The 17,806-nt window shown below is 39.4% G+C and overlaps 1 protein-coding gene and 1 pseudogene across 3 annotated transcripts in view; one reads left to right on the plus strand and one right to left on the minus strand.

Annotated features, from left to right (window-relative positions):
* Positions 1 to 17,806, plus strand: part of PCDH11X (protocadherin 11 X-linked) — a 1,108,633-nt gene that overhangs the window by 755,622 nt on the left and 335,205 nt on the right. The window lies entirely within an intron of this gene.
* Positions 12,262 to 12,361, minus strand: LOC114813078 (annotated as a pseudogene).

The raw sequence follows: 17,806 nt of genomic DNA on the forward strand, positions 1-17,806 counted from the left end.
TTATCTTCGACTATATCCATTATTCTCTCCTTTTGTCGTAAAATATTTGTGCATCGAGAAGGAAAATTGGCACCCATCTCCAGTTTTTTTTTTTTTTTTTTTCATTTTATTTGTTGACAGCTTTTGAATTTAGAGCACTTTGCAATTGAAAGAGGAAAGGGAACCTGAGAGTTGATTTTGAGCTTCTGAGTAACCAACACTAAGCAAGATGTTTATTTATGGTCCTCACCTTTTCATTGTTGTAAAGGCTTTAGAAGACAATGGTCCCTAATCAGTACATGTTTCGGGAACCTAATCTACCCTGTCATCAGGAGACTACCCTTTGCTTGAACCTTTCTGTGACTGGATTTCTCCTATTTCCTTCTGATTCTTTATGTTGCCTCAAACATGGTTTTGAATCTCTCTGACGTGATGATAAACGGTCTCTGAACTCCATGGAATAGGTCAGACCAATCGGAGTCTAATTCAAGCCTTTGCTTTCATCATTATTTCTTATCCATCGGCTACCCCATAGATGCATCTTTTCAAGTGTTGGACAGGTCTACTTTGTTTCCTTTCATTAATTTGTTTCCGTTTTGTAATGAAATACCGCAAGCTATATTGAAGGACAGAATCCGTGTCTTTTACTTACGGTGTTTGTTCCCTAAGCAGCTAGTACGGTGATCTACGTGCAGTAGAAACTCAATCAATCCTGTTGATGATGGTAGAAAAAATTTCCATGTCTAGAAGAAATAACCCAGTTGATGGCCATTGTGTTGAGTCAACACTATTTTTTCTCATAGAAAGAAAACCTGACACTTTCTTATGTGCTTTATCCAAGTGATTTTTTTTGCTAAGTACAGTGTGACTAACACTTGCCAATGAATATTTTAATCACATAGTAATTATGCAACGGAGAGGATATCTATAAATGTATTTTGCTTATATGACTGATTCATAGTTCATGCTGTGCTAGGTGCTGAAAAAAAAAATCAGTGCCGGCTTTCGGGGCTAGACCACAGATCTGCTGGGTGACCTTGGGCAACTCACTTAACTTCTCAGTGCCTCAGTTACTTCATCTGTAAAATGGGAATAAGACTGCAAGCCCTATGTAAAACATCTTGTATCTACCTGAAAATCTTGTATCTACCCCAGCGCTTAGAATAGTGCCTGGCACATAGTAAATGCTTAACAGACTCCATTATCATCATCATTATTTGTATTAAGAGACTTAAACACCTATTAAATGCAACACAAGTTACTAAGCACTGGGAAAAAAGATCAGCCAGAGAAGATATAGTCCGTGCTTACACAGAACTTCGAAGAATTTATAGATTCTGACAGTTTGATCATCTGCTGGCTGCGTGCTTTGCTGACAGTGCCCCTCCTGTTTCTCTTCTTATCTCTCTGACCACTCAGTCTCCATCTCTTTCACAGGCTCTTCCTCAGCTTCCCACCTGCGACTGTTGGAATATTCCAGGCTTAGTTCTGGGCCCCCTTCCTCTCTGTGTTTACACCCACTCCCTTGGAGAACTTATTCACTAACATGGCTTCAACTCCCATCTCTATGCAGATGATTCCCAAAGCTACCTCCCCAGCCTGACCTCTCTCCTCCCCTGTCTCTCATTTCAGCCAACCTCCAGGATACCTCTACTTGCGTATCCAACTGACAGAAAGCTTTCTTTTTTTTTAAAAAAAAAAAAAGGTATCTGTTTAGCACTTACTATGTACAAGTCATGTCCAAAACAAAAGTCATCTTCTCCCCCAAATCCTGTCCCCTTCATAATTTTATTAACATTATAGAAAATACTATCATCCTCCCCGCCTCTCAAACCTCTAATCTTTGAATTATCTTCAGTTGATCTCTCTCATTCAACCCATACGTTAAATCTGGCACCAATCCTCTGGTGGGTTTTACCCTCATCCTATCACTAAAATCCACCCTTTCCTCTCCATCTTAATTGCTATTACCCTGACCCAAGCACTTTCCCCTATCCTGCCTTGATTACTGCATCAGCCTCTTTTCTGTTCTCCCTGCCTTCTGTCTCTCCCCACTTTAGTCCATATTTCACTTTTCTGCCTGTCACATTTTTCTTGGAAAAAAAAAAAAAAAAAGTTCAGCATACATCTCCCTACTCCCCAAGTGGTAGCCCATCCACTTCTGAATCAAATAGGAATTCTTTATCATTGGCTTTAAAGCTCTCAATCACCGATCTTACTCTCACTATCTTATCTCACTATCTTACCTCCTATTTTACCTCACTGATTTCCTAGTTCAACTCAGCCTGGTCACGTCACTCTTTAAGGCCAACGTACTACTCGCTGTGCCTCAATCTCACCCATCTAGCCCCAATGCTTTGCCTGCATTTTTTCTGTGGCCTAGAATTCTCTTTTATATTCCTTTTATGACATTCTTCTCACCTTCAAATCCTTATCAAAATCACATCTCCCTCAAGAGACCTTTTCCCCAACTAAGCCCTCATTTCTCTTGAATTCTCTCTCCCAACTGCCTCACCCTTGCCCTTGGATATGTACCTTTTGAGCACTTGATACTCCCCCCAACCTCAGCCCCATAGTCCTTAAATTCCTATCCGTAATTTATATTGATGTCTGTCCCCCCACTTCTCATTAGCGAGGAACACGCCTCTCAACCCTGTTGAACTCACCCAAATTGTTAGTATGGTGCTCCTGCAGCACTAAGTGCTCAATAAATACCATTGATTAATTGATTCAATTCCAGGAGCAGCTAGTAGGTCTCTGCTGCTATGTATCAGTAACAGAGAAACAGTTTGGCTCAGTGGAAAGATCCCGGGCTTGGGATTCAGAGGTCATAGGTTTGAATTCTGGGTCTGCCGCTTGTCAGCTGTGTGACTGTGGGCAAGTCACTTAACTTCTCTGTGCCTCAGCAACCTCATCTGTAAAATGGGGATTAACTGTGAGCCTCATGTAGGACAACCTGATAACACTGTGTCTACTCCCAGCTCTTTGAACAGTGCTCTGCACATAGTAAGCTCTTAACAAATACCAACATTATTAACAGCAACCACTTTTTTATGCACAGTGCCAGAAGACACAATGTGTGGTGACTGATAGAGTGAGTAATTACCCACATGAATCCATGATCTGGGTTCATCCTGGAAAACAACAAGTCCTTATCATAGTAGACCTGGGCAATTGGAATTTCACTGAAATGTTTCGATCAGCTTGAAAACTAATTCTATCAATCTTTCACATACTAAAGCAACCAAAGCCTGTCTGTGGCATCTGTAAGACTCTGGGAAAAGCTATTCTATTGTGCAAACATCTACACAACTTTTATGGCTCCATCTTCTCATTTTAACTTTTCTTTAAAGAAGGCCAAACCTTCACTCCTTTCACCGCCTCACAATTCAGTTGGCCAAGGCTGGCGTTTACGGAATGAAAGAATAGCTCCCGTTGTCTCTTTTGATTAGGCCACCAGGGTATCCTTCTGTGTCAGTGCTCCTGGTAAATGCTTAAACTTTGATTCCCTTGAGGGAATCCTGGGAGATAATCTGGATAGCAAAGCAAAACCCGGGGACTTTGTTCCATGTTTTCTTTGATACACTAGAAATTCAATTATTTTATTTGTGGCACTTCCTTGTGTTGCCTTCAAGGAAACTGTAATTTAGATTGCAATTTTGGAGAAAAGATCCATTAACGGCACAAAAGTTTTCCGGCCTCCAACTATGTGCTATATAATTATTCAATACTGGTGGGTTTTTTTTTAAGAAAAAAAAAAAAAACCCTTCAATTTGAATTGTGAAATTGTCTGATTGTCAGTTTCACACAGGTTCCGTTAACTGCTTTCCTCAACCACTCAGGGAAGTGATTCATTCTTCAAAATGTTTTCCGTACAGTTAAAAAAGAAGAGAGAAAAAGTACAGCAGAATATATTTGTGTTGTTGTGGTAATTAAAAATCGATGTTATCCACCACTTGAATATAAGTAGGTGCTTTAATATACTGAATATAATAAAGTACCATTTGATTTTATGGATTTGCCTTTTATGTGAGGTGCTTTGCATCCATTAACTTATTTAAAAACTGGTAAATATGGCCATTTAGTAAGGAATGCAGAAGTCTGAGTTTGCTCTTTTACTTTATTAGAGTAAAAGGTTCAGTGGGCCTAAGGATGTTATACAGAGTTACACACATCTTTCTCAGATGTGGAGAAATGATTATTTATAGAATCAGATCCCTGATAATGCCCAAGGGTTTCTTCTTTAGTACCCATGTTAAGGAGGTCACCTGGCAGGACACACACATTTTGAAATATACGTATAAATGTGAATAAGTATATATTTACCAGTGTGGCTCAGTGGAAAGAGCCCGGGGTTGGGAGTCAGAGGTCATGGATTTGAATCCCAGCTCTGCCACTTGTCAGCTGTGTGACTGTGGGCAAATCACTTAACTTCTCTGTGCCTCAGTTACCTCCTATGTAAAATGGGGATTAAGACTGTGAGCCTCCCATGAGACAACCTGATTATCCTGTATCTACCCCAGCAGTTAGAACAGTGTTTTGCACATAGTAAGCGCTTAACAAATACCAACATTATTATTAATATATTACAGACATATATTAGAAATAGCATGCACTACTGAAAAGAGCATGGGCCTGGGAATCAGAGGACATGGATTCTAATTCTGCCTCTCCTTAATTCTTGTGTGACCTTGGGCACATCACCTTAAATTCTCTGTGCTTCGGTGTTCTCAGCTATAAAATGGGGATTCAATCCTTCTCCCTCCTACTTAGACTTTGAGCCCTATATGGGACAGGAACTATATCTGGCCTGATTATATTGTATCTATCTCAGAAATCCATACGGTGCTGTAGTACATACTTGGTAAGCATTTAATAAATAGCCTTGATCTTTAACATTGTTATTATATACTGAGGATGATATAATTATAACTCCCCATCAGTGTTCTCTCAGAAGTACTCAGGGAAAACATGTAATGGGAGAAATGACTCTATATTTTATCACCATTGTTTTTTGAATCAGTTAATCGATGGAAATTATCTAGGACTTACTGTGTGCAGAGCCCTGTATTTAACGCTCGGGAGGATACAGTGCAATAGATTTGGTATTTACATTCATGAACAGGGTGATAGCAGAAGGAAGGATTTGAAAGTATATTGTGTGTGAGTGTGATTGATTAAATTCCTCTGCAACTGACAGTCCCTTCTGCTTTGGGTCGATGTAAAGATTGCCCCTTGCTTCGCTATAACATTTGTTGGCCCCCATTTCTGATGCTATTTTTGTTTCTCCCCTTGGTTTTCGTGGAATTTCCCAAGCCTCTTCCTTATGGTGGTTACCCCTTTTCTGATTGCAGTATTCCTGATCCCTCCCCCTCTCTCCGTAGCTCTGCCCCCATCATTTAAGGCTTCGTTTCATTGGGTCTTCAAAACTTTTCTGCTGCCCACCCTTTGGAAGGTTAGCAGGTTTCACCTGGGTTGTAATTGCTCCTCTAGATTGTAAACTTCTCAAAGGCCTATGGTCACATCTTCTCTTTTACTGTGCTATCCTGAATATTAGGTACAGTGCTCCTGTATCTCGTACAGTCACTGCCTCCTGCTCATTTCTCCCGCTGCTGAACTCTTGCTCACGTCTGCCTCCTTTTTTGGAATTATCTCTTTTTTTTCTGACACCCACACCTTTCCCTATCATGAAAGTCCACCCCCTTGACGCTGTGAAGCCATGTGAGGGTCGGGGATTCTGCCTGATCTAATTACTCCGCATCTACCTCATTACTTAGTCTGTGTCTGACACATAGTAAACTCACTGTGGGCTTAGCACGTGCTTACCAACACAGTTGAATTGCACTCTACCAAACGCTTAATACAGTGTTCTGCACACAGTGAACTCTTAATAAAATACCATTTATTGATAATAAGTGTTTCAGAAATACCAATATCATTATTATTATTGTTAAAACTCCTTGATAGCAGGATCGGTCTACCCAAATTTCTTTTGAACACTCCCAAGAGCTTAATACAGAATTCACCACATATTAGGTGCTCAATAAATATTATTGATTGTTTGACTGAGGCACCATTTTGCTCCCTACAGTTGTGCTCCTTGTGAGCATGGCACCATAGAGCAGTTAATGGGAGGGAAGGAGAGAAGCATTTTGTAGTCCAAACAGAGTCTAAGTAATGAGTAATATAATACAATAATCATTATTATTATGCTCTTTGTTAAGCACTTATTATGGGCCAACCACTGTTCTAAGTGCTGGGATAGATAAAAGTTAATCAGGTTGCCCCATGCAGGCCTCACAGTCTTAATCCCCATTTTACAGATGAGGGACTGAGGCACAGAGAAGTTAAGTGGCTTGCCCAAGGTCACACAGCAGATAGGTGTCGGAGCTGGGATTAGAACCCACGTCCTCTGACTCCCAAGCCTGTACTCTTCTCCGTAGTTGACTAGCAGTGTGCCCCAACATTATCCTTCGGATCTGTGGAGAAAGAGATGTAGAAGTGTGCTGAAGGAATCTAGAAGTCTTTGTTTTTTTTGAGAAACAATTTGTTGACTATTCTTTGTTTAGCCAATTGATTCCAAATCCCCAATGGAATGTAAGGGTTGAGTCCAGAAAGTGATATGTAAATGCACGGCCTAGTGTTGAGCTTTGCGTGAAGTTGCAGTTGGTCAAAATATTACTATTTGGCAATTGATTCTTAACATCAATTCCAACACTTTCCGGTTCTGCTCCTGTTAAATGCACACATCTGTGAGGCCTCAATAATCCATTCCTTCTTTTGAAAAAATGTGAGATACCTAAGCTAATTTTCAGGCCTCGGTCCTGCTTGCGCTCATAAATGCCCATCACATGAGTTATGACGCTAAGTCTTTTCATACTGCTATTCAGCGAATAAGTAAATCAGGCAACCAATCATATTTATTGAGCGCTTTCTTATGCAGAGCACTGTACAGAGCACTTGGAGGAGGACAGTATAACAGAATTGGTAGACACATTCCCTGCTCTAAAAGCCACTCTAAACCCTCAGGGGATACGGAGGGCATCAGGACCACATCACATCTTTTCCGCTGCATTCTGCCGTTTCAGCCATTTCACTTCTGGGTACAATTCAGTGTTGGATTTAATCTCTACACATCTGACTTCTTTTCCCTCTTTCCTGATTGCTTCTTCTTTATGCCTTGCTCAAGGCAATTGAGATAAAGCAGTGTACTCCTGATGACATTCCCCAGCTTTAAATGCTCTAGAGATGTACTTGGAAGGCATGCGGGGAAAGTCCGGTGTCTAGTTATCCCCTCCCCTGGTGGGACTCTCCAAATCTAGTTTCTTCCATTTTTACTTTCCCACAGTTACCTGCCTCGGACTTTGTAGCATACAGATGAGATTCTCCTAAAGTCTAAAAGCTCCTCCTCGGGGGTAAACTCTTTACCTTTGGGAACTGAATTTAGGTTTTTCAGGTCAGCAGAAGACTTACTGGCAGATAATCCAGAGAAATAAGTAATAGTAGCTGGGTGGCAGGAAAGACATCTTGTCAGAACACCTACAAGTATTTATTTATTTATGTATTTATTTATTTATTTATTTATTTATTTATTGTCAACACCTAATGATAACAGCCATTGTAGGGTCAATCACTGGTATTTTATTGAGTGCTTATTGTGTTCAGAGCACTTGTACTGAGCGCTTGGGAGAGTACAGAGTGACAGAATTGGTAGAAATGCTCCCTGCCTCAATGAGTTTTACAGGGATCTGCCTCATTAATTACTACTATTACTATTCCTGCTAGGAACTTCTGTTGTTTAGCAATCTAATTTTTGTCTGACTTTAATAACCCCTTGAATCTTTGTTTTCATCATTTTCCAAAGGGTAGTTATCATTACATAACAAAAATAATAATAATAATAATTTTGGTGTTTGTTAAGCACTTACCATTTGCCAAGCACTGTTCTAAGTGCTGGGTAGATACAAAGTAATTAAGGCTGTCCCATCGTGGGGCTCAGAGTCTTAATCCCCATTTTACAGATGGGTAACTGAGGTACAGAGAAGTGAAGTGACTCGCCCAAAGTCACATAGCTGATATGTGGCAGAGGCTGGGATTAGAACCCATGGCCTCTGATTCCCAAGCCCGGGCTCTTTCCACTGAGCCACGCAAGGCCCTGGGAGTCAAAGGTCATGGGTTCCAATACCAGCTCCGCCACTTGTCTGTTGTATGACCTTGGGAAAAGTCATCTCACTTCTCCCTGCCTCAGTTATCTCATCTGTAAAATGGGGAATGAGACTGTGAGTGCCACGTGGGTCCAGGGACTGTGTCCCCCCCAATTTGCTTGTATCCACCCCAGTGCTTAGCACAGTGCCTAGCACATGGCGCTTAACAAATAATTAGTTTTACTATTTTTAATGTTATTTTGCTACTTACTACCATATTTTACAAGATACTTTGATATTAATGATTTCATATTTCTCAGAGAATCCCAGGACAATAGTGCCGGGATCAATATTTTCTTCTCCCCCATCTCCCCATCATAGAGATTAAATGTGCTTCTCAAAATAAACTCTCAGCTCACTGGCAGATCCAAAACTCGACCACTTTTGTCTCCCTGTACTCTTCCACTTTGGCAATTTCTTCTCTCACGTTTCCTTAAGAATCTAATATCTGAGACCAATGGGACTTTTAGCCAATTTATTAGCTGTTCTACTTATAGTAAGCCTATTATTAGTCTCATGAGATGTTTACTCTTTAAGCAGTATAGCCAAAAATAAAGCAAGGCCGTTTATGTTTTCATCAATTCTTAGGTAACCTGCAGTTCTTCAGCGTTTAGATCGATTTATGTGAAGAGTAATCATTACGAGACGGTACCTGTAGTCAAAGCTTTCCCCAAGAATTGATTCTGACACAGTGTTTAGGGGTGAAAGTTTCCCGTCTTGGACGGTCAGCGTCGTCTGTCCTCTTCATTTGATTGTGGCTCGTTTTATATCTTCTGACCTTTGTTAAAACACATACCCACCATATTCATCTACAAAAGGGGTGAAAGGTCTTAGTTTGGGCGAAACAAAACCCAAATTGTTTGATGTAACGTTAGAAATATTTAGCATATTTTCAGTCATCCAGGAAGAACTGACAGTTTGTAACCGTTGCTTCTGCAATAAGTGATGTGCCTCGGCATTTAAACTTATCGATCTCCAGATAAGAACCCCAAAGATGAAGTTGTAATTAAAGTCTATGGAGCACCACCTTAGTTGGCAACATTTAAATAGATTTCACTCATTCACTAATGTTAAACGTAACCCATGTACAAAACCACAATAAGCTGCTCAAATTTTTCTATCAATTCTTACTGTAGATTAAAGTATAGAAGCCAAAGTCATGGAGCTTTAAAATGCAAACATCATTCCTTTCAATTAACTTGGTTTTTATCCAGTTTATGTCATGTCGTGATGGTAAAAAAAAAAAAAAAAAATTGGGTAAACACGGTGTGAATTGATGGGAACTTTCTCCAAATATGTCAATTTCCTTTGTGAAAATGTTTTGTTGATTCCTTAGAATGCTTGATCGTTTAACATGGGAGGTTTAAAGACATGAAATGTGTGTTCCCAAAAAGCTTTAACTTTTAAAAACAGTGTATTGATTGGAAAGATTCCCTTTTACAGAAAATGCTTTTGCAGTATTTTCAATTCTCTGTGAAAGTGAAATGTAGCATTCTCTTCTAGTTTTATGACTTTATTTTCCCTTTATACCAAGATATTACTTTGGGGCACATTTTCATTCCCATTCAGGCATTTCCTCTATTTTTCCCCATACACACATGGCATTCCTATTGATGAATGCTTCTGAACGAATTCCACATCTCTAAAATATGAATAATAGCACTGATATCTTGGAAGACTGTTTTAATATTTAAACAAAATGTTCAACTACGGTTGATATCTATAGACCCAAGAAGCTGCTGTTATAGATCTCTTGCCATTTCTCTCTTTTACTCACCAACTAACTAATTTAATGAGTCCCTAGTTTGGGCTAGGTGCAGAGGGATCTACCAAAGGAGGGAAAAAAAAAATAGACATGGAAAACAGGCAGTATCCTAACCATAGTTTGTAATGATGATGATGAAGATGATGATAATACCTGTGATATATATATATATATATATATATAATATATATATATATATATATATATATATATATATATATATTTAATCCCTGGGATTGATGCAATGCAATCAGATCAACACAGTCCCTATTTTACAAGGTGTTCATTGTCTCGGGGGGGGGGGGGGGAGATGTGTTTAATACCCATTTTACATCGGAGGAAACTAAGGCACAGAGAAGTTATGTAATCCCTTCAAGGTCACACAGGAAAATTGCAGAGCTCAGATTCTAATAAGGGTCTCCTGACTCCAAGGGCTATTTTTTTTTTTCTTTCCCAATAGACCATGCTGCTTTTCAACCTTGATCACTTGCTTCTACTGGAGACAACAAACATAAAAATAAACAGCATAAATGACATGTCTTGTGTATGTATCAGTAAATGTGTGTCCGTATTTAGAGGGATGATGTAATAATTTACAAATCGGAGGAGAGAGAAAAGAAAGATAGTTGCATGAATAAGGGTTTTAGTAATAAGCTATATAAAGATGGGTGTATTAGTGATATGGGAGAGAAGGAGGTCGCAGGTGCTCAGGTGACTCCATAGTGCTGGAGGTCCATCTGAGGGACATAATCTGGGGAAAGTAGAGGTGAATTAGGGAAGGTTTCCTGGAAGAGATACAGTTTCGGGGATGGAGAAAGCTGTCATCTATCAGATTTGAAGTGGAGACAGGAAAGGGGTCCTAGCCAGGAATAGGGCACGGAAAGACAAGTTGGAAAGACAAGAATGGCCCACAGCAAGAGAGTGTGATCTGGAGAGCAGTGGATAGGAAGGAAGGAGAGAGTTGATCGAATGCCTCAAAGGAGTCCCCTGCTTGATAAAGAAGGGAATGGGTGATGATTGGAAGCTTTTGAGAGTTGACAGATCTGGGGAAGAACAAGTTTAGAAAAGAAGTCTTGGCAGCAGAGTGAAGTGTGGAGTGGAGAGGGAGAAACTGCACACAGAGAGATCAGATACTCTCACCGAGCTGGGATATGACAGATGACTGGGTCAATGTTAATCTTCAATTTCAAGCAGTGCTTAAGCATAAAAATATTCATATAAGAAAGCTCTTTTGCAATCATTAGACTGATATTGATGCGGCTCTTCTCGTAAGTGTTTCTCTGCCCTCTGATTTCCCAAACCATGCCTCCACTCTTCTTGAATGGACAAGTTGATGTGTTATCTTACTGTACTTTCTGTTAGAGTTTTCTCCTGAGCTGGCTCTTGGAACCCCAAATAGTCCAAAGTGACCATAGTGTCACTTTTACATGGATCAATTTTCTCTAATTTTCTCCAAAGTTGGATGATAGGGACACAATTGTGTAATAACTTCTAAAGGGCAGATCTGAAAGTCCTGAAAGATTCTGAAAACTGCATCTACTTTCCATCCAGCAATTTTCTATACCAATAATGCTAATAAAAATAAGTGGGGCCCCCGATATTTATTCTTAATTAATTGATGAGGAAACAGAGGCCTACAGAAGTTAGATAATTTAACCAAAGTCACATTGCAAACTAGTGCCAGTGTGAGGATGAATGAGCAGGTCACTTGACTAGCAATTCCAAGCTCCTTAGACTAACCCGATCCCTCTCTGTCATTCTTTGTGTCTCTAAATCTCCAAGTAGTCGCCTGTGGAATATCCAGATGCAAAAAACATTTATTCAAGTAGGCAGTAACTTTGTATCTCCAGGTACATGGCTGCAGGAGCATCAATCAATTCAATTGATGATATTTATTGGAGCACTTACTGTGTGCAGAGACTAAAGTCCTTTTTATTGTCAACATGTTCTACTTGTTGAATGCTTATGAATTGGAAAAGACTGTAAAACAGTTTTCATCCCATCTATATGTTTAAGGGGTCCCATAAAAGTAGACTGTTTTCTTTCAGAAGTATTCCCCTAACACACAAGACACTTTAAGTCTTGAGTATGAGGTTGAAAAGGGAGAGGTTTTAATGTGTCTCTCCCCTCTAGACTGTGAGCTCGTTCATTCATTCATTCATTAGTATTTATTGAGTGCTTACGATGTGCAGAACACTGTACTAAGCGTTTGGAATGAACAAGTCGGCAACAGATAGAGACAGTCCCTGCCATTTGATGGGCTTACAGTCTAATCGGGGGAGACAGACAGACAAGAACAATGCCAATAAATAGAAAAATATGGAACACTTCACAAATTTGCGTGTCATCCTTGCGCAGGGGCCATGCTAATCTTCTCTGTATTGTTCCAATTTTAGTATATGTGCTGCCGCTCGTTGTGGGCAGGGAATGTGTCTGTTTATTGCTGTATTTAGTACAGAGCTTAGTAAGGTGCTCCGTACACAGCAAGAGCTCTGTAAATATGATTAACTGATTAACTGGGGAAGAAGGAAGCAGGAGGTGATCTTTGAAGAGGAAATACCTTCCCCCCCCGGCTCTGAAGTTGTCCCCTCTTGTCAGAGATTAGGTATGGAAAATGGGAGTTCAGACTCAAACCCGTGAAGGCAAAAACAATGGTTTAATCTCTGCATCTGATTAAAACCAGGGAATGGTGGCCATATCCTCCGTATCCCAACCTATATTGGCACCTATATCCCCAAATCTGCCTCAGAAAGCTTGGGGTTGCCACTTTATTTCAAAGAAATGTCACCTGCGTGACTGGAGTCCCATAGGTCGGCTTTCAGTCTTCTAATAATAGTAGATATATTTAAGTTCCTACTGTGTCCAAACACTGTGCGAGTGTTCTGCACCTAGGTCCTCAAGGTTTACAATTGATTAGATTGATGCAATATCAAATATTAATGACAACTTTAAGACATGATAGATGAACAGTTCACGAATCTTGAAGATAACAGTGTTTCTGGGATTGAAGTGGGAAGTGAAAGCAATTTACTGACTTGTTTTTTGAAATGGGAGAGGTTTTTGGTTTAAATTTATTATACTTGTTACTCTTGGAATTCAAGTTACATAATGTAAAGCATGTGTCGGTCTCTTCTGCATAGACTGCAATCCCTTGACCGGGTCTTCAGTACTTAGTTCAGTATTCTACCCATAACAAGTGCTCAAATGATACTTTTGATTGATTTTATAAACACATATAATAGGTTGAAATATGTTTGCATTCATTTTCTTAATCTAGTGTGGGAGATTCTCCCCCGATTAGACTGTAAGCCCGTCAAATGTCAGGGACTGTCTCTATCTGTTGCCGACTTGTTCATTCCAAGTGCTTAGTACAGTGCTCTGCACATAGTAAGCGCTCAATAAATACTATTGAATGAATGAATGAATGAATTAGATTTACATTTCTTAATAGGTAAAACGTACAAGAAAATTCACATCTATGATCTTCCCAACAACCATGCAGATTGAAAGACAGGGCTGAATGGCATGAATGGCAATCTTCTAAAATTCCTTGGACCCCCGGTTACAAGAAATTTTTTAAAAAAATATTCTGAATAGACTGCATAGAAACTTACTATCATAGATCGTGGGAGCAGGCTCTCTAAAATATTTAGACTTCCTCTCATTCCGTGCTACGAAAGAGGGCACGAGAAAGGTGATATGGGTGAGAAGGGTGGGAGGATGGCATTGATGTGGTTGCATAGTTTAACAAGGTGCTAAAATGATGTACAGACAACCCATTATACTGCTGGGGTTTGGCCTCTTCTGAATAGAGTGGTGTCAGTGATCATTTTTGGCCAAGCTTGGTTGTGAAGATTCAATCAATTAGCAATCAGTAGTGTTATTTGAGGGCTTAATATGTGTAGACAACTCAGGCAAGTGCTTGGGAGGACAGAGTTAGAAGACATAGAGGAGCTTATTTGGTCAAATATGGAACAAGAAACTGGGAACCAAACAGACTAAGGAGTATGAAGCCCCTTCCAATAACCCTCTCCATTTTGGGACCTTTAAGTGCTTCTTTTTTGGTCGTTACTTCCTCTTCTAATGATCGAGCTCTTTCCCTCCTGAAATTCTCCACCGCATTAATTGTCTTAACTTTTTCGATCAGTTCTTTCAGGGAAGTTAATTGAAGATTTGACTATCATTATCATGCCTCTCATTTTAGGGTAATTGTTAAAATAGGAACAGATGCTTCTTGGTAGAACAATCTTTGGAGGTCAATCCTAACAACTGTGTTTCTGACAAACCAAAAGATCTCTTTACTATTCTAACTTCAAGTGACTCCTTACATCCTTGTAACAATCCACACCAAAGCATACACACAACCTAAGATGTGCGTCGGCCACAGAGAATGAAGAGAAAAGCAGTGTAGTCTAGTGTATTGGATAGTGTATTGCCTGGAAGTCAGAAGGACTTGGTTTCTAGTCCTAGCGCCTCCACCTGTCTGCTGTGTGGCCTTGTGCAAGTCACTTCACTTCTCTGGGCCTCAACTACCTTATCTGGAAAATGGAGATAAAGGCTGTGAGCTCTAGGAGTGACAGGGACTGTGTCAAACCTGATTATCTCATATTTACCATAGTGTTTAGTAAGTGCCTGACACAGAGTAAGCATTTAGCAAATGCCATTAAAAAAAAAAAATCTCAAAATTGTTACCTAGGCAGCACAGTTTGCAGTGGTTAAAAAAGGAAAAATATAGGCAAGGAAATAGCAAATTAAATCTCGTAGACTAACATTTCCTTTGTGAGACTAACTTATTTAGTATGATGGCGACTTGGCACCAGGCTACTTGTGTCAGGATCATCTGATCAATTTCCATTATCAGTGGAGTAAAGGATATTGTATGCAACCAGTGGAATAAAGGATATTGTATACAACCAGAGGGGGAAAAGACAACCTAATTCCATTTGATAAACAAATGCCTGGGCGCACACACACACACACACAAAAAACAAAACAAAACAAAACAAACAAAAAAACCCCAATTTTTTGCTGTTACCAATTGTGTCTGTTTTCTCTTTTCTTCACATCATAGAAGGACCTGGGTTCTAATCCTAGCTGTATTGCTTGTCTGTTCAGTGATCTCGGGAAAGTCACTTAATTTCTCTGTGCCTGTTTCCTCATCTGTAATCAGTCAATCAATATATATATATATATATATATATATATATATATATATATATATATATATATATATCAAATCCTTACTACCTGCAGAGCTCTGTACTAAGGGCTTGTGCAATAAAGCAGAATTGGTAGACAACGAGTTTAAGGTCTAGAGGGGGAAACAGACATTCATCTAAATAAATGAATTACAGATATGTGCACAGTGCTTTGGGGCTGAGGGAGGAAGGGATTAAAGGGGGCAAATCCAAAGTGCAAGAGTGATGCAGAAGAGAGTGGGAGAGGGTGTAGCTGAGGAAGGGCTCTTGCTTTTAATAAGGCTTTGCAAGTGGAGAGAGTGATCATCTCTATCAGCTATGGAAAAGGAGGGTGTCCCAGGCCAGAGCCAGCAAGTGCGCAAGTCGTTGGCGGTGAGATAGATGAGCGTGAAATATGTCGAGTAAATTGACACTAGAAGAGCAAAGTGTGAAGGCCAGATTGTAGTGGGAAATCAGGGAGGTAAGGTAGAAGGGGACAAGGTGATTGAGTGCTTTAAAGACTATGGTTAGGGGTTTCGATTTAATGTGGAAGTGGAAGGGGAAACACTGGAAGCTCTTGAGGAGGAGAGGAACGTGAACTGAATAGTGTTAAAGAAATATGGTTTGGGCAAGAGAGTAAAGTGGGATTCCCTCCTACTTAGATTGTGAGCACCTTGTGGGACAGGGACTGTGTCCAACCTGATTATCTTATATCTATCTCAATGGTTAGTACAGTGCTTGGCACAGAGAAAGCACTCAATAGTGTGATCATTATTCATAATTATAGTTTAATGACTTCTTTGTATTGAAAATATCATTGAGTCTGGATTGTCGAGTGAAACTCTGAAGATAGCTTTCTCTGAGTCAAAAAACCCCACAACTGTTGGTAAGCAAATCATCGCTTAGATTCATTGAGAAAGAAGCTAGCTGTGAAAACAGGAGTTGAAATGCATTTTACTGGATTGATGGAATAGTTACAGTTCAGCAATTCTGAACCGAGCAAGGTATTTAACTGGGAACATGTCAAGTTCTCTGGACTATATATAAACCAACATTATCCAAGTCATTTTTAAACAAGGTACAACAAAGAGATTAGTGGTAGTGGAAGGTCACTTTTCATTCTGAAAAAGCAGTGACTCTAGTCCCAGGGGAGAATCCAGCCTGTGAGTTTTGAAACCATGTGGATGTTATATCTCTAGATTGCAAAGTCTCTCTGAGTGGGGACTGTGTCTACAAACACTGTTACAGTGTACTCTCCCAAGTGTTTAGTACAGTGCTCTGCACAGACTGAGTGCTAAGTAAATGCAATTGATTTATATTTTGCTGCCTCATATTTTCTGGGTTATTACAAATGCGTGTCTTGCTAATAAGACACCATGTTCTATATAAGCATATACATGAATACTAGAATCCATTCTTCGGTAGCACAGAACAAGGATAATGTACTGTATCTTAATGATTGAAGACGCATCAATAAAATATTGCATGTATCTCTGGACCTCAGATTTGAATTTGAAGCTCTGGATGTTAACATTTTATTCAGAGAGGTGTTCTTGTGTAGATAAGCTATGGTTTTTTTTCCCCTCATGTGTTATTAATAGTCTTGGAACAATATTAACAACATTTTACTCACAAAATTGATCCAATGTTCTTCTTTATCAGGATGGTATGCGAAGACAGTGAATAATTTAATTTTATGAAAAGTGTATTTTTCACAGAATTCTTACCCTGATACCTCTTTTTCTTATGCCAATGAAGTGGGTGTAGACTTAAGTCCAGTCCAGGGTTTAACTAGAAAACTTCCTCATTGCATCCCTTGAGAGTAGCCATATCTGTGACGGCAAACTGACCACTCCAAGTGAATTTCCTTTATTTAAAATCTATCCTTGGCATCCTATAATGTCTGTAATGTAAGACTCCTTGGAGAAATGTGGCTATGTAACAGGGGACTGGAGGCAGTGGGGAAATGGGGAAGTGGAAGGAGGAGAGGTGAAAGATATTCAGACCTTAATTATGCATACAACTGAGAAAATAATTTAGTCTAGGCTCATAAATGTAGTGAGACACCTGAGATTTCAATTTCATTTAACTTAAAATTGCTTCCATGATATTTGGGCTCCAATTTAAATTCAGAGTATTCTGTATATATTTTCTCTTCAACACTTTTTTTTAATCCCTCTACATATTTTAATATTGTCAAAATTTAATCAGGTTTTTGGACAGTTCCCAATTCCAGGCACCGTCATTAAGCATTTAAGGTACAGCGGTAACTTGGAAAACCCAGGTGAGGCTATTAGAGATCACTCCCTAAATTATGTTTGAATATGCACAGTCAGTAAATCAATGGAATTTATTGAGCACTTCGTATGCACAGAACACTGTATTAAGCTCTTGATATGCATACATTTGCAGAAAATATATTTGCCTTTATCTTTTTTGTTTCGTGAAAGCTGTTGCCTTTGCCAGTATGCAATATTGTTAAGCAGGGATGGCACACTGTTATAAAAAAAATAAATAAATAAAAAAGGTTATTTATCAGCAGAATCTTTATAAGGACTGAAAGCTCTTCAAACACGTTATTCAATAGTATTTATTCAATAGTGATTTATTGAGTGCTTTACTATGTGCAGAGCACTGTACTAAGCGCTTGGAAATGAACAAGTCAGGCAAGAAGATAGAGA

This window comes from Ornithorhynchus anatinus, chromosome 6 (assembly GCF_004115215.2).
Source record: "Ornithorhynchus anatinus isolate Pmale09 chromosome 6, mOrnAna1.pri.v4, whole genome shotgun sequence".
Lineage (NCBI taxonomy): Eukaryota > Metazoa > Chordata > Mammalia > Monotremata > Ornithorhynchidae > Ornithorhynchus > Ornithorhynchus anatinus.